Raw genomic sequence first — 22,684 nt, 5'->3', positions numbered from 1 at the left:
ATAACTGCCTTTATATTAAAAGCAGGCAATTTGTCTGACTTCTCTTCCATGGCAAGCCCAACACTCCAGAAGGCACAGGATTTAATTACTCTAAACAATAGTCAGAATAGAGCAAAGCATGGTAATATTAGTTTGCAGATTCATTGAAATGTAATTAGTTCTTGGCCACGTGATCTTATGTCGGTATATTTATAATGTTCTTCAGAATCTTATATGCTGGAATTAAGTTTTGGGCCCCAGGACAAATGGTGCTGACTGACTTATGTCTACACTCTTTGGACTTAATAATTGAATAATTTTTTTAGAATGAAGACATAATGACAAAAAGTAACATTTCTCCCACCTCAGTTTAGATAATACACCTACTTAACTCAATATGTTGGATGGGTGTACTCTTCACTGGGTAAAAAACTGGCTGGATGGCCGGGACCTAGGAGTGGTGGTGAATGGAGTTAAATCCTGTTGGTGGTCAGTCACAACTGGTGTTCCCCAGGGATCAGTATTTGGTCCAGTTCTATTTAATATTTTCATCAATGATCTGGACGAGAGCATCAAGTGCACCCTCAGTAAGTTTGCAGATGTCATCAAGTTTGGTGGGAGTGTTGATCAGCTTAAAGGTAGGAAGGCTTTACAGAGGGTCCTAGACAGGCTGGATCAATGGGTTGAGGCCAATTCACACAATCACAGTATTGTTAAGGTTGAAAAAGGCTTTTAAGATCATCAAGTCCAACTGTCAACCCAACACCACCATGCCCACTAAACCATGTCCCAAACTGGCACACCTACATGTTTTTTGAAGGTGTGATGGTGACTCCACCACCTCCCTGAGCAGCCTGTTCCAGTGCTTGACCGCTCTCAGTAAAGAAATTTTTCCTGATTGTCCTGGTTTCAGCCAGGATAGAGTTAATTTTCTTCACAGAAGCTCGTGTGGGTCTATGTTTTGGATTTCGGATGAGAAAATGTTGATAACGTGCTGATGTTTTGAGCTGTTGCTAAGTAGTCGAGGACAGTCCAGCTTCTCGTGCTGGGCTGCCAGGAGAAGGCTGGGGGTGCACGGGGAGCTGGGAGGGGACACAGCCAGGACAGCTGACCCAGACTGGCCAAAGGGATATTCCATACCATATGACGTCATGCTCAGTTTATAAATCTGGGACAAAGGAAGGTGTAGAGGAACATTCGGAGTGATGGCGTCTGTCTTCCCAAGAAACCATTACGCGTGACACAGCCCGGCTTCCTTGGAGATGGCTGAACCCCCGCCTGCCCATGGGGAGCGGGGAATGGATTCCTTGTTTTGCTTTGCTTGCGTGCGCAGCTTTTGCTTTACCTGTTGAACTGTCTTTATCTCAAACCATGAGTTTCCTCACTTTTGCTCTTCCGATTCTCTCCCCCGTCCCACCGTGGGGGAGTGAGCGAGCGGCTGCGTGGGGCTGAGTTGCTGGCTGGGGCTAAACAATGACAGTGATAACTAGTCTAAACCTCTCCTGGTGCAACTTAAGGCCATTTCCTCTCATTTTATTGCTAGTTACTTGGGAGAAGAGACCAACAGCCACCTCACTACAATTATATCAGAAGGAGCATGGCCAGCAGGAGTAGGGAAGTGATTGTGCCCCTGTACTCGGTACCGGTGAGGCCACACCTAGAATACTGTGTTCAGTTTTGGGCCACTTACTATAAAAAGGACATTGAGTTGCCGGAGCGTGTTCAGGGAAGGGCAATGAAGCTGGTGAGGGGTCTGGAGAACAAGGCTTATGAGGAACAGCTGAGGGAACTGAGGTTGTTCAGTCTGGAGAAGAGGAGGTTGAGGGGACACCTTATTGCTCTCTACAACTACCTGAAAGGAGATTGTAGTGATGTGGGTGTTGGTCTCTTCTCCCAAGTAACAAATGAGAGAACGAGAGAAAATGGCCTCAAGTTGTGCCAGAGGAGGTTTAGACTGGATATTGGGAAAAATTTGTTCACCAGGAGGGTTGCCAATCACCGGAACAGGCTGCCCAGGGAAGTAGTTGAGTCACCATCTCTGGAGGTGTTTGAAAGATGTGTAGGCGTGATGTTTAGGAACATGGTTTAGCAGTGGGCTTGGTAATGTGGGGTTAATGGTTGGACTCAGTGGTCTTTCCAACCTAAATGATTCTATGACTTTATGAATCTCTGTTGAGTTAACCTTCTAGACTTCTGTATAGATTTGCTTTACAATGAGATTTCCTAAATATGTTTCACCTGGCTCATTTTATGAAAAGGTGATCTCTTTCTCTGAAGTCCCAGAAACTCCCTAGAAAAGTGTCTCTGAAAGTTCCTGCTCCATCCATTGATGGTAAAACACATCCAGGTCATTTCCTACCAAGCAGCTGTGAAGATCATAGCCTTTGGTGTGAAATGGATCTCGTACCAGTGAGCACTATCCCTCATCAATATTCTAACTAGGCAATCAACTGCCTTGTCTGTGGAAAATAATTGTTTCTTCAAATGTAAATGTCCTGGTTTCAGCCAGGGTAGAGTTAATTTTCTTCATAGAAGCTAGCATGAGGCTATGTTTTGGATTTGGGATGAGAAAATGTTGATAAGGTGCTGATGTTTTGAGTTGTTGCTAAGTAGTCAAGGACAGTCCAGCTTCTCATGCTGGCCTGCAGCGAGCAGGCTGGGGGTGCACAGGAAGCTGGGAGGGGACACAGCCGGGACAGCTGACCCAGGCTGGCCAAAGAGATATTCCATACCATATAACGTCATGCTCAGTATATAAAGCTGGGATGAAGAAGAAGGAAGGGGTGGACGGACGTTCGGAGTGATGGCGTCTGTCTTCCCAAGAAACCATTACGCGTGACACAGCCCGGCTTCCTTGGAGATGGCTGAACACCTGCCTGCTCATGGGGAGTGGTGAACAAATTCCTTGTTTTGCTTTGCTTGCGTGCGCGGCTTTTGCTTTACCTGTTGAACTGTCTTTATCTCAAACCATGAGTTTCCTCACTTTTGCTCTTCCAATTCTCTCCCCTGTCCCACCGCGGGGGAGTGAGCAAGCGGCTGCGTGGTGCGTAGTTGCTGGCTCAGGCTAAACCACGACAGTAAAGAAAAATAAGTGAGCATCAAAACCAAAATGGATGAAGGCTTTTCTCAGTGTTTCTTTCCTTCCTGCTTGCTTTCAGAAATCTGAGGCAGGAGACCTGATTTTTGTAACTCAGTTCACTGAAATACTATTGTTGATACCGAGAGTCAAGTCAGGTGTTTTGTTGCTTAAGAAACCTCCAGCTTCTCAGTTGAGAGCAAAATACAAAGACATATTTACTAGACATGAAGCCACAGGACTTTTACCATTTTCCTCTTCTCTCCTTCCACCATAACGATTTGGTATCAGGTGTATGCCATATTGTATGCACTCAGTTGATGTCTTCCTTAGCAACCATGGATGAGAGTCCAAAGGATTAGTCTTCCATGCTCTGGGTACCTTTAGATTCATGGGAGAGGGGCTGGTGTTGAAAACATCAAGTCCAGTGTAAAGCTAGAGACTATCTTGGGCTGTATTCTACCTTTGCTAATGGGCACATTGTGTCTGAGGTAAAGTGTTCTGCCCTGAAGTGAATCAGTGCAGAGTATGGTCCAGGTCTCCTTTTGAATAATAAATGACTTATCCAAAACATTCAGATCTGTAAGCTGATCTCCACCTGTGCTTTAACACTGACGCATGAAACCAGTAAAATCAGAACATCTCAGACACATGTGTTCGTGTTTTACGGGCTGTATGTATGCTTGGTGACCAACTCTCCAGGATATATTGTAGGTCCAACATTTAGCCTCACTGGAATAACGTTTCTGCTTTCAGCACTGGAAGTCTGATGACGAAAAGCTTGCAGAAAGGATTAGACAACTGTGAACTGGGTGAGTGGAGTTTTCGTCTGTGAGTATTTGAGATAAGGAATGCAATAATAAAATTTGTCTGAATGTATTGAGTAGACTGCTGCACTTTATGCCTAATCATATATTTAGCAACATTTGCAAACAAGATCAGCAATTACACAGCTAAATGAAACCAGCACATGTGTCTGGCTGTGCAATGGGGATTATAAGAAAAGAAAAACAAGCCAAGATTTTTAGATCCATCTGAAGTGCAGTAAGAAAGGATGCACGAGAGGAGTGTGCTGATCATAATACCACCAAAACAGTGAGACCATCTGGTTTCTTGATTGACAAAATAATTTATAGTATAAATTTTATATTAGCCACACAGATTTTCTGTTAAATAAACTTTAATCTTAACAGGTACACAATAGTCTGATTTTCCTGGAGGTTGAAATGGTCAAAGCAAAATTCATAGCTGAAGTAAACACCTCTGTTCAGAATCTCAAAGACGATCCTTTAATACTGTAGTCGTCAGCCCCAAAGGATGAATATAGCAGACTGACAAGTGTAGATCATTTATATGAAAACACTGGAAATTATGGAAAAGTTGTTTGGGAAAAACAAAAAAGTGGAGGCATCTCCCAGCTCTAAGCCACTTTAGGTCAGCTTTACCAGAGCACAGGCAGCTCTGCCATGAATATATACAGACATGCATTCACTGAAAACTTTCATTACACTTAAATTGAAAAAGATTGGCTCCAATGGGAAAGGGATTTGGTTTTTCAAGATGCATAACCTGTTTCAAATAAACATTCAGCCTGTTTTGTCCCTCCTTGTTGGACTTTTCTTCTAGTAAAACGTTCATTTGTGTTATTTTGGACTAATGTTCACCTGTACGAAGCACAGCACTTTTTCTTTTCCTGCATCAGAGAACCACCAAGGGCTGATTGACATCCTTAGCAGAATGCTAGCCTTTCAGCTCCAGACTCTGCAGGCATTCCTCAGAGCCCCTGCCCTGGAGACACTTGACTGTCTTGTTTATTTGATTGTGGTCAGATAGGGAGACTGAGCCTTGATAGACAGCTGTTCTCCTGCTAGATACTAATAGATTTGATCTGGCTTGTTTGCCTGCGGTATTTTTTTATTATTATTGTGTATTTTATGTTATTTTATTATAGATATATTATTATATAATTATATTTAATGCTATTTATTATATATTATAAAGGATTGGAAAATTATGTCACTCGAGATGGGAAAGGGCACTTCAAATTTTATGAATTTTAGAAATTAAATATGAACGTTTGGGATACAGTTGAGGGATACATAACTTGCAGTGATGTCAGTAAACAGAACTTGATGCCAGATGTAAAGACAATATTTGGCTCTTAAAAATATTTAGCACTGTGTGAGGATCTGAGCTCCCTCTTTTTTAGGTTTTTGGTTTTTTTTTTTTTTAGCACAAGAATTTCTCTGAAGTCAGTGGCGTTGAGGATGTTTATCTCGATCTGAAGATGGCTTCCACTGTTTCAACCATCTGCTGTTCCCCATGCCTTGTTTTGAGACCAGACCTTGTGTGAGCCTTGGTGGTGTTTGCATAGAAGGGTGTAGAAAGGTGGATGCTGCTCTTTTTCACTCCAATTCTAAAAAGAAGTGGCTTAGTGGAAGCCACTGGAGATTCCAGTAGAGAACTAATATGAGCAATGGCATCTTTAGTTTCTTTGCATCAAGAACCAACCTTGTGTTTTTTACAGTAAGGCAATTTTCCTGTGGATGGCATGAAATTTTCAACATAGTAATGAAAAGCTACTTCTACAGATTCAGTAAGTTAAGTTTCTGTCCAGCTCCCTGGGACCTTGATTTTCACTGTGAGTGCTGCTGTGTGAGAATATGACTGCATCAGAGGAAACCCTGTGAGAACCAGGGGCTGAGGTAAGGGGTAACCCTCTATTCTTCTCTGTGCTGCTTCACCAGCACAGAGATTTCTCAGCTGTGAACTGCTTTTTTTTTTAATAACTTACTAATAATCAACACCAGTAAGGGAACGTGCATAGTCTGAAGTGACATTACGACCAAGTACCATTATTTTCAAAATGTGGGTCTAATTCTCCTCTTAGGCTTGAATAAATCAATTGTAACCTTTCTGCACAGTTGAGGGTGCTACAGGCATGACAGTGTAAGAAGGGCACAGAACAGTGCTTGTGCCAGGATGATACCTTATCCTCCACAGACCTACTCTTGATGTCTTTGCATGCCAGCTGTTGAACTTGCTACCCAAGGCAAAATGTCCTTATTAAATCCTGTTTGATTTTTCACTGCCATTACCAATGTAAGCAGAGCAAAAATGTTTTTCTGTTTCCGTGCTGACTATCAGCACCATTACAGTTAGGGTCCCAAAGGTGTAAGTAGATTGTGCATTAGATGATGACCCTAAGAAAGAAACTATGCTGGAATGCATCTCTCAAGATTAGCCCTATAGATCTGACCTTCCTTTCTTACATTTGCTACCCTCCTAGTCATTATCATTTGATAAAACCTCAGCCACAGTAAATGCATAATAAAGTGGAGGAAGGAGTCCAGGTTTCATCCTCTTCCTCCTCCTTGCAGGTCTTTTACAGTCTTTTTTCTGCCCACCTGCCTTTTGGGGGGCAGAGTAGCAAAAACCCATTTATTTCTGGATGGGCAAGGAATATTATTTACACTCTGTCTCAAGGGAGTTGTTCAAGTCACTGCATAAGCCATAGCGTGCATAGATGAATCCTGAATTGCCCATCACTCTCAAATACTATGAGGATGATCTATAAAACTGCAGATAAATCAAAGGATGGAAATTCCCCAGGGCTCCATACTCTGTGGGCCAGTCCTTGTAGTACAACAAAATTCCTGTGTCAAATATATCCGTCTCTGAGGTACAGTTGAAACTTTAAAGCATTAACATTCTAGTGGAATATGGATATGCGGAGACAGACATGAGTACAGACAGATAACTCTCTGGAATAAGAAGATTTTTTTTTTTCCTGAAATAAAATATGGAGGAGGGGAAACTCAGGTCATTTCTTCAGAAAACATTTTTCTTCTTTTGTGTGATGATATGTATTTATTTACACAAAAAATCATCCTTTAATGGGACTGAGAAAATCCTCTTGGCACACTGAGACAGATCTCTTTTTTATTAATTTTACAGCAGAAGGTCAAAACTTTATCTATTAAGTATATTTATACAGGAAAGTGCTAGACACACTTGGTTACATAATGAGATTGACATCCGTGTCTTGTAAGATAATGATCTTGATACAGAGTCCCTGTGTAGTTCTGATCAAGGAAATAGAATTGACTTTGGACCCTTTTGTTTTTTCCCACCTCTTAACCCCAAAATGAATTGGGTTAATCTTTCAAGCAAACCATCTTAATTTTGGATGCTTTATTTGAGATTCTGGGTTGTGGTGTCTGAGTTTCCTTTTGTCTGGGAATAGGGATTGCTTAGAATTGTGTTTTGTTAAAACCCAGCTGCAAAATCTGCATGTTTTTTTGAAGAGGGCAATTTTCTGTGACTTGAGAAGATTCCAGGCAAGAAAAATAGTGTAACTGGAAGAAAGCAGAAGTCTTTCTTCAGGTCTAAAATACAAAAAAAAAAAAAAAAAAAAAAAATCCAAAGGAAGGTTTGCTCACCTGAAGGTTTCCTTGTACGGTCTAACCTTACTATTTGGCTTGGTAAAAGATGACACTTCTATCTACAACTATGTGTCAACTCAGAGGTATTGGAACTATTATCTGACGGACAAGAAAAAACTCCTTCTGTTATTCTGAAGTCCACCAAAAATTGAAATTTCCCTTTTAGACTGAAGCTTTGTGAGTTTCCATACTAATGTTGAAGAACCAGCCTGAATTTAGCAAGAATGGATTGGAGCTTTCATCTCATCTATTTATCCACATAAAAGTTGCAAGCTTAGTCTTATCTTATTTATTCAGTAATCTAGGCTTCCTCTGTAGACAAAAGAGTGAATATAACATCTTCACAGGGTGATGTATCTCATGCTAAATTAGGATTGGATGAATTATCCTGTGGAGATGCAGATTTCCCTCCACTGAATGAGCCTAGAGGAAGTCTCCCTGTTTGCTTAAGTTGAGGCAAAAAATGTTTTAGAAATCCAAAGGTAAATGGTTATGAACACCAATCCAAGATTAAGAGGTCGACTACTGGGAGTAAGATACTTAAACACCCTAAGACTTAAGGGTTGCAATGGACAAACTTTCTTGGGGATTCACCATCCTAAATCCCCATTCCCTTTGAAAGCCCCACCACACACATTCAGTTGGACATCCAAATCTATACGTAGAGATGTTGAAGTTAATTTCTGAGAATTTAAGAGCTCACTTTCACTTTGAGTTAAAGGCATAACCCTTGTATGACTGAGATGCACCTGACCCCTTAACCAAACCAACAGTAGTTTGGTACAGGCTCCAAAGGAGGTAAACGCCTGAAAACACACAAAGGAGCAGAGTGACACCGTGAGCATCAATACTCGCATACGAGCTCAGAACACTGTTCATGCGCTTAATACATGAATAGCAGGTGGCTTTTCTAAGACTCATTTATCAAGGAACAAAGAAAGTTGTGGGTACAAGAAGTCTCATGCATACTATTTCCATAGCATGTAACTTGACTACAAGCCAACCGCTTTATTCTATAAATATGACAGCCTAAGTGAGCCTTCTTTACGGTCTCCCTGCTAGGCAGCGTGGCTGCATGGTGGTGATCTCCCCTTGAGCTGGGGCACCTCTCAAGGTTGTTCCTTGAGGCAGAGAGACCTTTTACCAATAGCAGATCTTTGGTAAGCAACTGGTATCACGCATCACCGGGCATCACCTTGCAGTACGGTGTATTGGGTCTGGCTGAGATGGAGTTAATTTTCCCTCACAGTGCTGTGCTGTGTACTGGTAGCTGGAAAGGTGTTGATGACACACCAGTGTTTTGGCTGCTGCTGAGCAGTGCTGGCACAGTGTCAAGGCTGTCTCTCCAACATTATCCCCTCACCTGTAGGCTGGCGGACCTATGCGTGCCGAAGTCCTGCTTCCCAGGAAGTGGCTGAACATCGCTTGCTGATGGGAATTAGAGAGTAAATCTTTTGTTTTCTTTTGCTTCCGTGTGCAGCCTTTGCTTTCTGCTTATTAAACTGCCTTTATCTTGACCCACGTGTTTGGTTATTTTTTTCCATCCTAATTTCTCCCCCCTGTCCTGCTGAGGAAGGGAGTGGTGGCACCAGGTGCTTGGTGGCACCAGGCATCCAGCCAAGGTCAACCCACCACAATGGTAACTTTGATTTGTGACTTGGTAACTTCCATTTTGTCTTTGTAACTTTAATTTATGCCTTGGTAACTTTGATTTTGTCTTGGTTAAGTTTGGTTTCTGCCTTAGTAGTTTTGAATCAGCATTCAAATAATTGTGCTGTACAGTAAGAGAGTGAACCTTGCCATCAAACTTTTTTAAGTCGCACTTTTACAACACACTTTTTAAAACCACTTTTGCTAATACCCTTGACGGTGGTTCTTTAAGTGATCTAAATCACCCACTTGTGACAAATTGACATGGTCAGTAGGATCCTAAACCAGGATTTGCGACAATTTGCTTTCTTCCTATTGCGAATGCTTCGGAGAAAAAAGTGCACTCAACTAAGTGCCAGAGTTGGATGCCAGTTCCTAACTTTGGCCTCCTGGGATGACCTACCCAATGCCACAGAACTGGAGCTGGGACACAGGACTTGGCGTAATGAGGTCCTTGGTTAATCTTGTCTAGATGCAGCTGTGGTCTGGATTTACCCAGAGATGAAGGTTCCTGGAAGATGACTGAGCAATTTTGTGCTATGAAGACTTCTATACTGTTTTCAGTTGCCAAAGGACACAAACAATGCAGAGCATCTGAGAGTTCACATATAAGTCATTGACTTGTAAGTAAAAAGAAAGATGTTAAAAAGCTGTTTTCATGTTTTCTACATGTAATTGAAAAATTGTCTCAGCAATAAAAGGTACAGAACAGGGAGCAGTGGCATGCAAATAACAACCAAGTTGTATATCTTTGTCCGACAATAATATCTGGACTGTTAAATCTCTGTCACAGGTGCTTTATGTTCCTTTACAGCAGTGCACTGTATTTTGCTTTCTATATCTTGCACTGAAAACACATTCTTCAGATCCTTCTGGTAAAATGATGGTATTTACTGGATTTCATACTAATATAGAAATAAGAAATAAAACTGCAATAATGCCACATAAGTGTGAAGGATTTCACAGTACCAGCGCCATTCTTTCGGATCTGTAAATACCAGTTATAAATAGTATAGGTGAAATGAGATATGTGATCAAGACTGCAGTGTTTTTTGTAATAATAAATGACGATAGATAGATAGATAGATAGATAGATAGATAGATAGATAGATAAAGACCTGAACCCAATCACTGCTAAGATGTGCTGATCAGATGCTCAGAGACACACTGGGATACCTGAGCTTCCATTCATTTCTGCTTTAGCCTGCAAATAATTGAATATTCGTGACACAAAATGTTATTACCTGCTTGTAGGGCTAACTCCACGCAATTCAACTCGTAGTGGACAGCTGATGGCATGATTTTCCTTTTTTTTTTTTACTAGCAATTTACCAATTTACTAGCAATCTTCAGTGTGGTTCATAAATTTATAAATGGATTTTGAAGTCATTCATCTCTTCAATTAAGACTTCTGGTCAGATTTCCCAAAAAGAACATTGTTATGTCATCCCAGGTTACTTCATAATGACAGTCTAGCGTAAAAGCTGAGTTTCTCTAGGCTTCCACTACTGTCAGTGGAGGGAAGGAGATATTAATAGTGTAATACAGACCATTCCAGAAGCGATTCCATTTTATGACACTTCTGTCTCTTTAAAATCGCTTTGGAAATTAATAGAAATTATAATACTGTTAGTTTACATGGTTTGCTCAGGAACCTAAGGCTAGACAAAAGGATGCAGGACTCAACAGCAAACGTACAGAACACTTTTGCATGTTGGGGTGCTTGGGATGGGTACTGGAAGGACTCTGTCCAATCCTCTTCCTACTAAAATCTGAAATTGGTGCACATCACCTCCTAGCATAATTGTTAATAGATATATACTTTTTAAAGGGTAAATATAGAGGATTAATAAAATTTGGGAACTCTTAGAATTCCTTTTAACCTTTTATTTTTAAATGAAGTACTTGCATATTTTAAAATGACAGTTTGTTTGGAAACACAAACATTTAATTTTTTCACTGAAAATTTTGAAATCTTCTTTTGAACAATTATAATTTTTTTTTAATTAAACCAGATTTTCTTCTATGAAAGAGTTTATCATTCTCATACGAACTATTTTGTACAAAGAAAAAATGTCGGAAAATTCACAAGCAATATTTCTCCGTCCCTTTTCAAGTTTTGCCTTGTGTTTGCAATCAATGATCTGACATCAAAAATGACCGTTATTTTTCCTTCAGATGATTCTCTTGTTTAACTATAACCTGCTATAGTTAACTTCTAAATCTCCTCTTCAGATCCCTGATCTTATCCTGTGTCTGCATCGCTTTCTTTCCTTCTCTCACTTTGTGCCTTTAAACTTATCTTTAAAGCTCACTCTCTATCATTTGTTCTAAAAACTAACCTCTGTAACTGTTTGCACACTTGTTTTCCAGATGCTGCTGCCAACAAATTATACCCCAGTGATTTAAGCTTGAATTTCACCCATTACTGCTTGGCTTGTAGGACACATTCCTTGAACTCAGAAGACTTTTAACTTCACTTTGTTTTCCTCTCCTCAGGAAAACTCAAAACAAAACAGTAATTTTCACCCCAAAGCACCCAACAGACGATTAGAAAGGGTTGAAAAACAACAAGCAGTTGCAAAATGAAGAATTAAATGAAATAACCCACTGTACCATTTGGTCATACTATCTAAAAGGTTGTGATGCTTAATAAAAGACAGATCTCCCCCAAAAGATCAAGCTTACTATAAAAGCAGAACCATGTTAATTACACCGGATTTGTTACTGAAATAAAACATTCCTAATGTGTTTCACTATATGAAATGGCAAGTTTTTTACACATCCCACTTTTCTACGATATGCCTTATTTCCACTATAAGAAAGGTGGTTGGTGAATCTCTAGACCAAGAATCTCGCTTATTCCTGCGTGAGTAATTAAATCGGTACAAAACTGTGAGCATATCAGAGCTCACGAAACTTCTAACTCTGTCTGAAATGAGAATGCTGAAAAACTTTTCCCAGATGTGGCCAGTCCTTTAAGGTCTTACTTCCCAAAAGTTCACAGCTGTGTTGGAAGTGGTTTAATTTGGTCAAACCAGATGTTAGAATCACAGCTGGCTTCGTTGTTTGCCCCAATTCTCCAGGGCAGAACTTCTTCCTCCTCACCCCCACGGTCTTACCGCCCGCTGACGAATTTGGTGGATAATCAGATATGCCCAGTGCTCCTAGTGCAAAGGAGGACAGAGAAGGAAGCTCACCGGCGCTTGATCCAGTCTTACCTCTTGGCAAAATTCTTCCTCCTTTTCTTCTGTCATGTTTTATCTCTAACATGGAAGCTACCTGCTCTGAGACAGGGAAGAAGAGGAAGGAGCAATCTGAACTGAATGCCCACTTCTGTTTATCTCCTCCTCCTATTTCTGTGTCGCTTTTGTATCATCCAGAAGAAGTTTTGGGTTTTGTTTTTCTGACTGTGGGTTCTTTTTTTAATTAACAGTATCTTATTGACTATTACTGTGCATTAGTCGAGGCAAACAGGACAGAAATAAAGTGCAGTGCACAAATAGTTAATATTATTTCAGGGATCTATGTGTAAAAAATCAATTTCACTTATTCACAACCTTTTTTCTTCTTTCCTCACTCAATTACCTTATTGACCAGTAAATTCATGTACTTATTTATAAACTAAAAAAGACACAAATTTTCCCTCTCTGTTTCATAGAGGAAACAAAAAATGGTCTCATTTAATCTTGATGTTGGTGGAATTCTACCAAGGGAAGATTTAGCTGAAATGTTCCTGCAGAAAGTCATTGAATGAAAATAGCTTTTACTTTTGCTTAGTTATTAATTTAATCTCATTTTATTTTTCAAATACATGTTTACACATAATTTCCACAGGTACAGAAGTCTGGTTAAAATTCAAGTAAAATATTATTCCATATATGCCCAATTATTATTATTATTAATAATAATAATAATTTTTTCTCCTCATTTCTTATGAGAAGCAGGGATGGGGAAAGTATTACTTTAACTACAGTACTTGAAAATGACATAAATAGGTAAAGCAAACATTTTGAAAAGTTGATCCTGGAAAATAAAAGTGGTCAGGTTTCATAAATGCTAAACACCATTACCTGCTATTGAATTCCACTGCGGTGAGTGGATTAACAGCTGTTGTCAGAAATTGTTGGTGTAATGGAATTATTTATGGTGTCATCTGTTTAATTCTTGTGGGAAATGTTCACACAATCTGTCAATGAAGAGCATGAACACAACTAAAGCATGGTTTATTGACTATTCCAGATTATTTCATTTTATGTGCGGTAAAACAGGCAAAGTTGAAACTGTTAACCTTAACTGGCTTCTCTGAGTTTACCTAGTCAATGTCTGAGCTGATTTGAAAGATGGTTCTCCCTTATTCTACCTCTGACCAGATTCATTGGTACCACTGCCTGGTTTGTCCAGAAGTTCACATTTAATAAATGCAATAACACATTTTTGTTACAAAAAATGCTACCTTGTAAAGATTGATAGAAATTAATTCTTGCCCACTCATTCTCATTTGGTGCTTCAAAAAACATTTTGGATAAAACTGTATGTCGCTGTGTGTTCTTATTTTTCATTTACTCTGCACTTCTGCTATTGTCTCTCTTGGCTAGGGCTAGAAGCAGAATTGCAGAAATGCCACCAGAAAGGCTGTGCTGCTGGGGAATAGATGAGGCATGTTGTTTCAGATTTAATTAGAAAAGTTTTGTACGGATTTGCTCTGTAGGCCACATTTCAACATTAAAGTTGAGGGCAGCTGATGCCATCTGCTCCATTTAATGCAAATGCAATGCAGCCCTTCGGCTCTTGGCAACTTACCAATACAGTCCTCAAAGTATTTGGGCAAAGTATGACCACCCTTGCTGTACTGAGTGCCCCTGTTTTCTCTCCCCCCTTTTGTACATCACCCCTTTTGAAAATCAAAAGTAGTCCTTTCTGCTTATGCCTCAGTGCTTAAGCAGTGATGGATTTTTTGTGCTTCTGTGGCTGGTCATGTATGATTTCAAGAAAAAAGCTAGTTTCTATCAATCAAACAACAGGACTCGTCATTAGTCTTCTGGGACACATGCTGCAAACCCTTAGGACCAGCTTTTCAAAGAAGGAGAATATTGTTTCTGATGTGAAGTTGATGGATGTTTCATGTACTGCGTGTGACAATGACACAAGAATTTCCAAGAGCAGAGGATCCTCCCAAACATGTCTTAGCTGTTTTATGTGATCCAAGCTTTAAGGAACATCTATGCCTCACTTCTTAATGGGTGCCAATACTGAAAAATACAGAGAGATGCCCAGAGAAAAAGTTGTTGTTAGTAATTATTTGTCATGTTATCTGTCCAATTCAGAAGGGAACTGCCAGAGTCTAAGGGTCTGTCTTCCTTGTGTCTCAGCAAAGTGCTACATACAGCTACAGAAGAGTGGAAATTAGCAACGAAGTAAAGAAGGATAATTAATCATTATTATCCTTTCCTTTTTTTAAGCACTAGCTAACTTTATGAAATGCCATAAAAGTATGTTTGATCAGAAGAGTGATTTCTAAAGTTCTCTTTAACAAATCAACCTATACCAAAAGAAAATCAACCAAACAAAATCATACTTAACATAGACCTATAGTACCAATGTGTTTAACCTTATAGTTGCCTTAGTAGGTTAAACTGATTATTCTTATTTCACAGAGGAAGATGGGAGACAAAGGGAGTTCAGCTGATTTTCCTAAGGTCACCTGGGAAATCTGTTACAGACCAAGGAAACATATCCGTGTGTCCCACTGCCAAGCTAATGTCACAGCTACTGACTAGTGTGTGTTGGTCATGGAAATACTACATAAAAAAATAAGACATTTGATGTGCCATAGTTGTAATAATTCTCAAGGGTAATTGTACGCTTGATACTTAAGAGAGGAGGAATCAAATGTACTAAAAAAAAGGAAATGGAGGGAGAAATAGTGGGAGGGAGAGAAAGAATAGAATGCAATAAGTCTGCTACCTGTGACACTTCTTGTAATGTGCTGTCAAGCCTTGAGACCTGTATTTCTGCATATTGGTAGAAATCCACTCTACAGCACTCTGGCAGGAGCAAAACTGCAGCAGCCACAGCTGCTGAAGTTGAGTTACAAAGAGAACAAAACCAAACGCTTTGTTGCAGCAAAAATGAAATAAGGAATAACAATCATAAGAGCCAGATCGATCAATCAATCGATCGATCGATCTGTTTGTTTATTTGTTTGCTTGTTCGCTTGCTTGTTTGCTGGGGGTGGAGGGCAGGCTGGACACTTGGAAAAACTACTTTGTCGGGAGGGTAGAACACCGCTGGGCCGGGTTATTCAGAAAGGTTTCTTACTCTCTATCCTTGAAGGTTTTAATCTTTCACCTAGAAAATGCCATGTATGACCTCATCTAGTGATGGCAACAATCCCACCACAAGCAGAAGGTTCAATGGAGGACCTCCATAAGCACCTCCCAGCTTACACTTCTATAGTTTTATAATTCTTTAATAGCTTCTTCTTGGGACCCCAGCCTCCCCTAGGAACTCCAGACATTATGTTGGAACATCAGGATTGGAAAATTATTAAACTTAACAACTTCAAAGGGTTTCATGTAACTAAAGTAGAAGTTTCCACTTTAGTTACCTCTGGGAAAGTCACTTAAGGCTCTATTTATAATCCATTAACATTAATAGACACTTTTGAAGCATAATTTACATGCTTTTGAGATATAATTTAGATCACCACTTTAAGATGAGAGGAATCATGCAATAGAAGAACCCCTTTCTCTTCTTTGACCAGAGAAAAATCATAGGATGAGTAGGTCAGATAGAGACCTCTACACTGGTGCTCCCTACATTTAGTCAGAAGAAAAGGTGTCTTCACTGAAACAGGCATCTTTTTTTAGTCATATGGATGTTTCCTTCTGGCAGAACAAATGCAATAATTTCTAAGTTTTGAGTAATTAATTTTTAATGTGCATTAAAAATCTATTTTGATTGTATACCACATTCAAATTTTAGTAGATATTCAATATTTTGTAAACATATTGCTTCAACATTATCAATATGAAATTATTTCAGTTAAAACTCTAAATATTATTACTTCTTATTTCACATGGAGAAAAATCAAACAGTACTTTCCTGTGAAACTCATGAGAGTGCTTGACTTTTATTTTTTTTTGCTATACGTAAACTGATTTTACTTTTGCCCTTGGTCGTTGCTAGAGATAGATAGGGTATTTGTGTTTGAGTTTGTTTGATAAAATGGATCTTGTTGTGGGCAAGACTCTTACTATCATCCATTTTAAATTCTGATCAAGTTAATAACAAGGCTTAGGACTTGCTTTCCCGTTTACCAAAGCATAAATATATGTGTTTATGTTTATATGTAAACATAAGCTGTCTTTCAACCTTGTTTGAAAAGTGCTAGGGTGCCTAGAACAATGACTTGCCAAGAATGTATAAACTTCATTAATTATCCATTTTAAATAATTGGAATTAGTAGAAAAACTTTAGTTCTAAATCAGATTTTTAATGCTTCTGGGTGCTTGTAAGTCCATCATTAGAATATCTAACATTTCTCACAATACACTTGAGCAGTAGAGAGGTATTTCTTTCCACATTTTATAGGAAGGCAGAGATAGAGAAGAGAGGAGACCGAAAAATGTGTTTTGCTACCTGTCTCCAACTAGATGCAGAGAGAGTTGGAGCCAGACATCAGGATCTGTTCTTAAGTGAATTATCATTTCAGACTGATGAAATGCTGAAATATCAATAAATCACACAGCAAATGGGTTAAGAACAGAACTTTACAACAGCAACCATCAATAGGAAAACACTGGTGAAGGCGTGTAGGTGAACTCTCCATAGAGTCACATTTTCACAAAGGATCTAGATGACCTTAAAAAATTATTTTGGAGAGCAGGTACAGAGGTTCAGCTGACCAGCTGTAGCAAAGACAAAGAAACTCAGCTTAAACTAGAGGTGACAGAGCTGTTTCTGACCTGGTAAACGCTCAGAGAAGTAGATTTCTAAAATCGAGACAGGACCAAAAGGGTCAAGTTGAAGAATTGTCATTCTACCAACCTTCAAACAGAAGACTATAGAAAGAGTATTCGGAGATATCACAGGTTTTCATAGATTACTATGTAGACATGAGACAAAACGAGGCACGCAAGATTATCTGAATCACACAATTGTATCTAATTAAATAGTGAGTACTTCAGTGTAAGAAGTTATAAAGTTTTTGAATATAGGTCATGCATAAAGAAAAGGGATTTTTCCAGTAAAACAGTGGTAGCGGTAACAAGAAAGGAAAATAACATGAGCTCTTTTCACAGGGTTGTGGATGCACAAATAGGAGAAAGGGTAGGAAGAAGAAGGTGATTTCTATGTATACATATTAGTCTTAGGTTAATATACTGGTGCTAGTTTTCTTGATTAAACTGAGCTTTGGATGAGAGCCTAATTCAAAATGCTTCTCTTTGGAAAGATTGCTGAAGAAACAAGCATCATTAGGGATGATACACTAGGTAAGGGAGATGGGGAATTTAGTTGATTGTTTCAGCTGTGTGGTTACCTAGAAATATAGTATGTTATGGGGTTGCTCTTTCTGCTTTGATATATTGTGTTTGTCAGTGGTGCCTGCCACACTCAGATAGGCACCTCTTCTTGTTTTGCAAACGTAACTGTCTCAATAAGGATAATTAAATAAAGCCCCTGAGGTCCCATTTACCACAGTTTCCATTTCTTTCTCTCTGTTCTAGCCCAGGAAGCAAGCGGGGGTATCATACCTGCTCACCACCTCTCAGTTTCTGTTTGGGAGTGCTGCTGCTCTGTCCGTGCAAATACACCAGACATGCAAGGCTCAAATCAAAAACTCTCCAAGATAGTGGTCATCTTATGGACTCCTTAATTTGTCTAGGATACACAGGGCAAGTGAAAGGCCTTTGCTTTGGGGAGCTCTCTGGAGGTCATTTGAGCTGCCATTGCACCAATTTCCAATAATTCAATCATCCCTGTTTCTGAAGACTGAACACACATCCTCAGAACTGTGTATCAGGAGCCACAGTATGACTGAAATTAAAAAAATCAAAACCTGTAAGAAAAGGAGATAAAATTTAGTTTCTGGAAAGACTTTTTTAAAACAACCTTTCACAATTTCCTACCCTTGAAACACAAAACCAGCCAATCAAAGATACACCATGCACATCACTAGCTTCTGTGTATTAATTGCTTGTTTTACCACAAAAGTCTTAAATGTCTGTGCTGAAAATTTAAAAAAAGAAAAGGCAAATGATGCCCTGATTGGATGTAAGTCACCTGGGATGATCAGTATGGTAAATTTTTAATAAGAACATGAAGCATCGAGTGATTTACTGCTAATCCCATTGCGTGAGCTGGAGGAGGCTAAAGAACAAAGGTTTACGGTCCCTTTGGAGTTTTGTTTCATCTGCACATCAGCCTACAATTAATGGCCATTTAACTGTTGTTCTCCTGCTGGACATTGGTGGATTGATTCAGTAAATAAAAGTGACAGCGCAGTGTCCCATGGCAGTATAATAGAAACTGGCTGCACCTGTTATTTGCGAATCATTGCTTGCCAGGGCACTGACCTTTTCTAGTCTAGCTAAAACTAATAGGAGAAATTATGTGACTGATTACTTAAATTCCATTATAAGAACTGGTATGACAGAATCTCAGTTTCTTGAAATTCACTGCAAAACACGGTACCGTGTCAATATTACCAACCCCTCCCTTTTTCCTAACTAGTAGTTACGTGGCGGTAATGACCAGCTGCTTAGTTAAGGCTCACCAAAGAAAAAAGCAATGATTACCTGCTCTAAGGGCTTGTTGGGAGGAAATTACTACCGTGAGCAGTATGTAACATCAAAGTCTTCTCTCTTTTTCCTAGCGTATAAAAAAGTAAAGGGGGATTCTTCTGAGAGAAGGGAAAGAAAAAAACCAAAAACCCAGACCAAAAAACTGATGTAGCTCCTCCAAGCATCTGTGCTCTGCATCCCAATCCAGTTAGAAAACAGCTGCCATCAGATAACTGAGCATTTACAAATATTTAATGACAGATTTGTCCTCTATTTCAGCTGCCAGAGATATGAGAGGAGGGATGGGAACAGAGACGGGTGGGAAAGGCAAGGCAGAGTGATTTCATCTCTTTGTCCCTGCTGCTGTTACTGAAGTTAGCAGAGAAAGGAGACAGTGCTCCAAGTTTTACAGTTGGCCTAATACTCTCATTTGCTCTGTTTCTCCTTTGGGGCTGCAGCTGCTCTCTTGAAACCAGCTGGCTACAAGGATGGATCGAAAGTTGGTCTGGAGTCCAAAGGAGTAGCATGTGCCAACAGGGAATTCAACAGGGTTTGCACAGCGTGTGCAAGACGGCGATCGGGACTACAGGAACTGGGGAGAACTGTTTTCACAATTGAATTTGTCAGCAGAGCCTGAGGACGTTTTCAGAGTGCATCTCCAAGTTTATTCAAAAATATCATGATGAAAGCAAAAGGAGAAATGAGTAGGTTTTCTTTCTTATTCAAATTTAAAAAGTGCAAAAGGAAGGAATAGTAATGAGGGAAAACATCTTTGGAAGGGGTATCCTTAAATGCGTAAAACATACTTACCCTTGGGAAGTGTGTAGGGGATTAGAGGGCAATGGGTGGGTTGAACCTAACCCCAAAACACAGGTGTGGGATTATTTTATAACTCATTTCTCTCTTTGTGTTCACTCCACACAGCTGGAATATTGCATCTGTCTTCAGAGCATCTTCTTAACCCCAACCTATCCTGGAGGGGAAGAGGAAAAAACACGACCCACCTACATGGCAGGGTATCCAAAAGAAGTACAGGGACTGTGTGAGCTGCTGCCCTGCGGGAGCTGAGGTGCAGGATTGAGGCAAAGACAGAAAAGCATGTTTATTAAAGCTTCATTGATTAAGACTAACAAAATCATGACCTTCTCGGTGCCAACATTTGGCTGACTACGCACACACTGTCTCCAAAACCACGAAAACACAGGTGCAGGCAGGCTGATACAGGAGGCCAGCCGAACTGGGCACAGAGTTGGGCTGGGGTGGGGAGCACAGCATGATCCTTCAGCCCCTCCGAGCCTCTTGTCAGGAAGCAGTGAGAAAACTGAATAAAAACATGGCTGGACTCACTGCACAGCTCAAGCCCTCTGCAGAAAGCCAGACGTGTAAGCATGCGGCTAACAATCCTAAAATTAACGTGCTGTGTTCAAATGGACTTTGAACAATTTCCTTCTATTATGTCAGCATTTGCTTCTCTGAAAATAGAGGGGAAGCAAGGGGAGAAAGGAGGTAAAAATAAGGATGAAAGTAAAGGACTGATAAAAGCCAGAGACAACAGAATATCTCGGGCATCTTGAGAGCTCTCTGAGAGAGTACGTCAAAGAGTCTGGTGTCACTGGTATTGGAAACCATTGCAGTGAGGACTCGCAGAGAGTGAGAAGGGGCCTGCTTGATGCAAAAACAGTTCCTCAGGAACATGAGTAAGCTGGGATTACCAGAAAAAAAATGTCAATGACAGGTTGCTACCCTTGTACCTTTGAAAATGCCACCAGTTTTTTGGAGGGTTTGGCTACCTTAACCTCCTTGCTGACTGGTCTTACCATCGTTTGGATGCAGAGCAGAAGATACAGGTCTCATCTTGTCTCCCTCTTAGCATCAGTTCTGCTGCTGTGAAACAAATCTTACCATGCATATAATCCTGGAAAGAAGAAAAGTCTGGGAATTGTGAAGCAATAACTCACTATACTCCTCCAGCAAGAAAAGGGCTCCCTAGCGCGACATGGCAATTTACAAGGAGACATCGTAAGGGAGAACCTGAGCAAAGGAGGAGATAACTGGTGAAAAAAGAAAGCACAGAAAGAGAAAAAAACTTAACTAAAGTCATGCATCAGGAGAGTAGCAGCACCAGGAATAAATCACAGGTCTTCTGATTCACTTCAAGGTGCATCCAGTAAATTAACATTTCTTAGAAAGGCTTCTCCACTCTGCATTGGAGTAGATCCTCATGTGAACAGACCATCAAACACTGGCTAGTGTCTGAACCTATGGAAAAAGTTGGGATTTGATATGTTGAAATTGTGCTGGTGGTAGAGCAATTAGCAATGACATTTTGACTATTGATCCAGGCATTTCTTGCTAACTTTTTCACTTTCCACCTTCTGTGTTTGTCTATAATTGCACAGCTGCTCAAATACAGGACACTTGGGTTCCACAGCAGATAGTTCAAAACTACCTCCAAAACACAGGAAAATTACTCTGCATTTTGTGTTCATCAACTGTTCCTATTACTTCTTCAAAAAAACTTTTATTCCTCATGTTAGACATGGTGCCCCTTGGGTGAGTCAAGGCTGGCGATCTTTAATTAAATTAATCAAAGCCAGGGACAAAATCTGTGGGGAGTATTGGGAAAGCCTCTAGGTTAATTAATCAGACACAGATAAGTAGTTTAGGCCCAAAACATAGTTGTTGTGCTTTCTTCAAAGATGAACTGATATGAATAGAAATATTTTCAGATTATATTTTTAAAGGGCAGTGAAAAAATATATCATTCAGCCCTTCAGCTCATATGAGGTCATACATGATTTATCTTAGTAAAGGCAAAATACTTTTAATTTTAGCCCTGGCTTCTCTCCACATTGTTCCTCAACTCAAATTCAAATTCCTATTCTTGTTCTTTTTTCTTTTTTTGTGTTGTAAGTACAAATTTACTACTCATGAAAACAAGTAACTAATTACCCTGGGATGAAACCAAGCAAAGTGGTAAAAATTGCATGTTCTTCTTTTGCTCCTGTGCAATTATAGAAATTGCAAATTTCTGTCATTGTAAATAATCTTCTATGTGCCCCAGGACCCAAAATCAGTTCAGGGCAAACCATAACGGGCAGCTGTACAACAGAGAGGTTGACGGTCTCTCTTGACCGTACAAAGGCACTATGGCCACTGAAATCATCATGCCTGTATACAAAGAGCGTCAGATGGGATGCCAGCCAGACTTTGGGGACCAATGAAGGTAATTGTCAGGGTTTGCTAGTGGCTCATTTTTGGATGGGTCTTCGCATTGTCTGTCAACAACCTTTCTCATTGCTATCTTTGCATCAATCACACCTTCACCTCATAACTAGTGACAAAGTCTAGGAGGCCATTTTTTTGAACTTAATATTTCAGATGAATGCCCTCAAGAATCTTGGGTGAAACCTTAATTTTACTTTTGATGTGACCATGTCCAGATCTTGGAGGTCCCAGAAGAATGAGGTAGGTCTGGCAACGCAGTTTAACACCAAGATATGGAAAGATGGTCCCCACATTTTCACAGGGTTCCCATTTTCTTTACATTAATTTTTCTCCTGTAATCTTTTTAGTCCTGTCTCCTCTATCTGATGTTTTATACTTTGCATATGCCTCTTTCTTGCCCTTGATTGCTTTTTGCCCGCTCATATTCATTCAAATTAGCCTTTTTTACTTCCAGCATATTTATTGCTAGTTGGCATGAATAACCCTTGGGTATAAATTAATTTATATTTGAATACTTT

Source organism: Phaethon aethereus (assembly GCF_964289735.1).
Source record: "Phaethon aethereus genome assembly, chromosome: Z".
Taxonomy (NCBI): Eukaryota; Metazoa; Chordata; class Aves; order Phaethontiformes; family Phaethontidae; genus Phaethon; species Phaethon aethereus.
Note: the sequence above shows the minus strand (reverse complement) of the source record.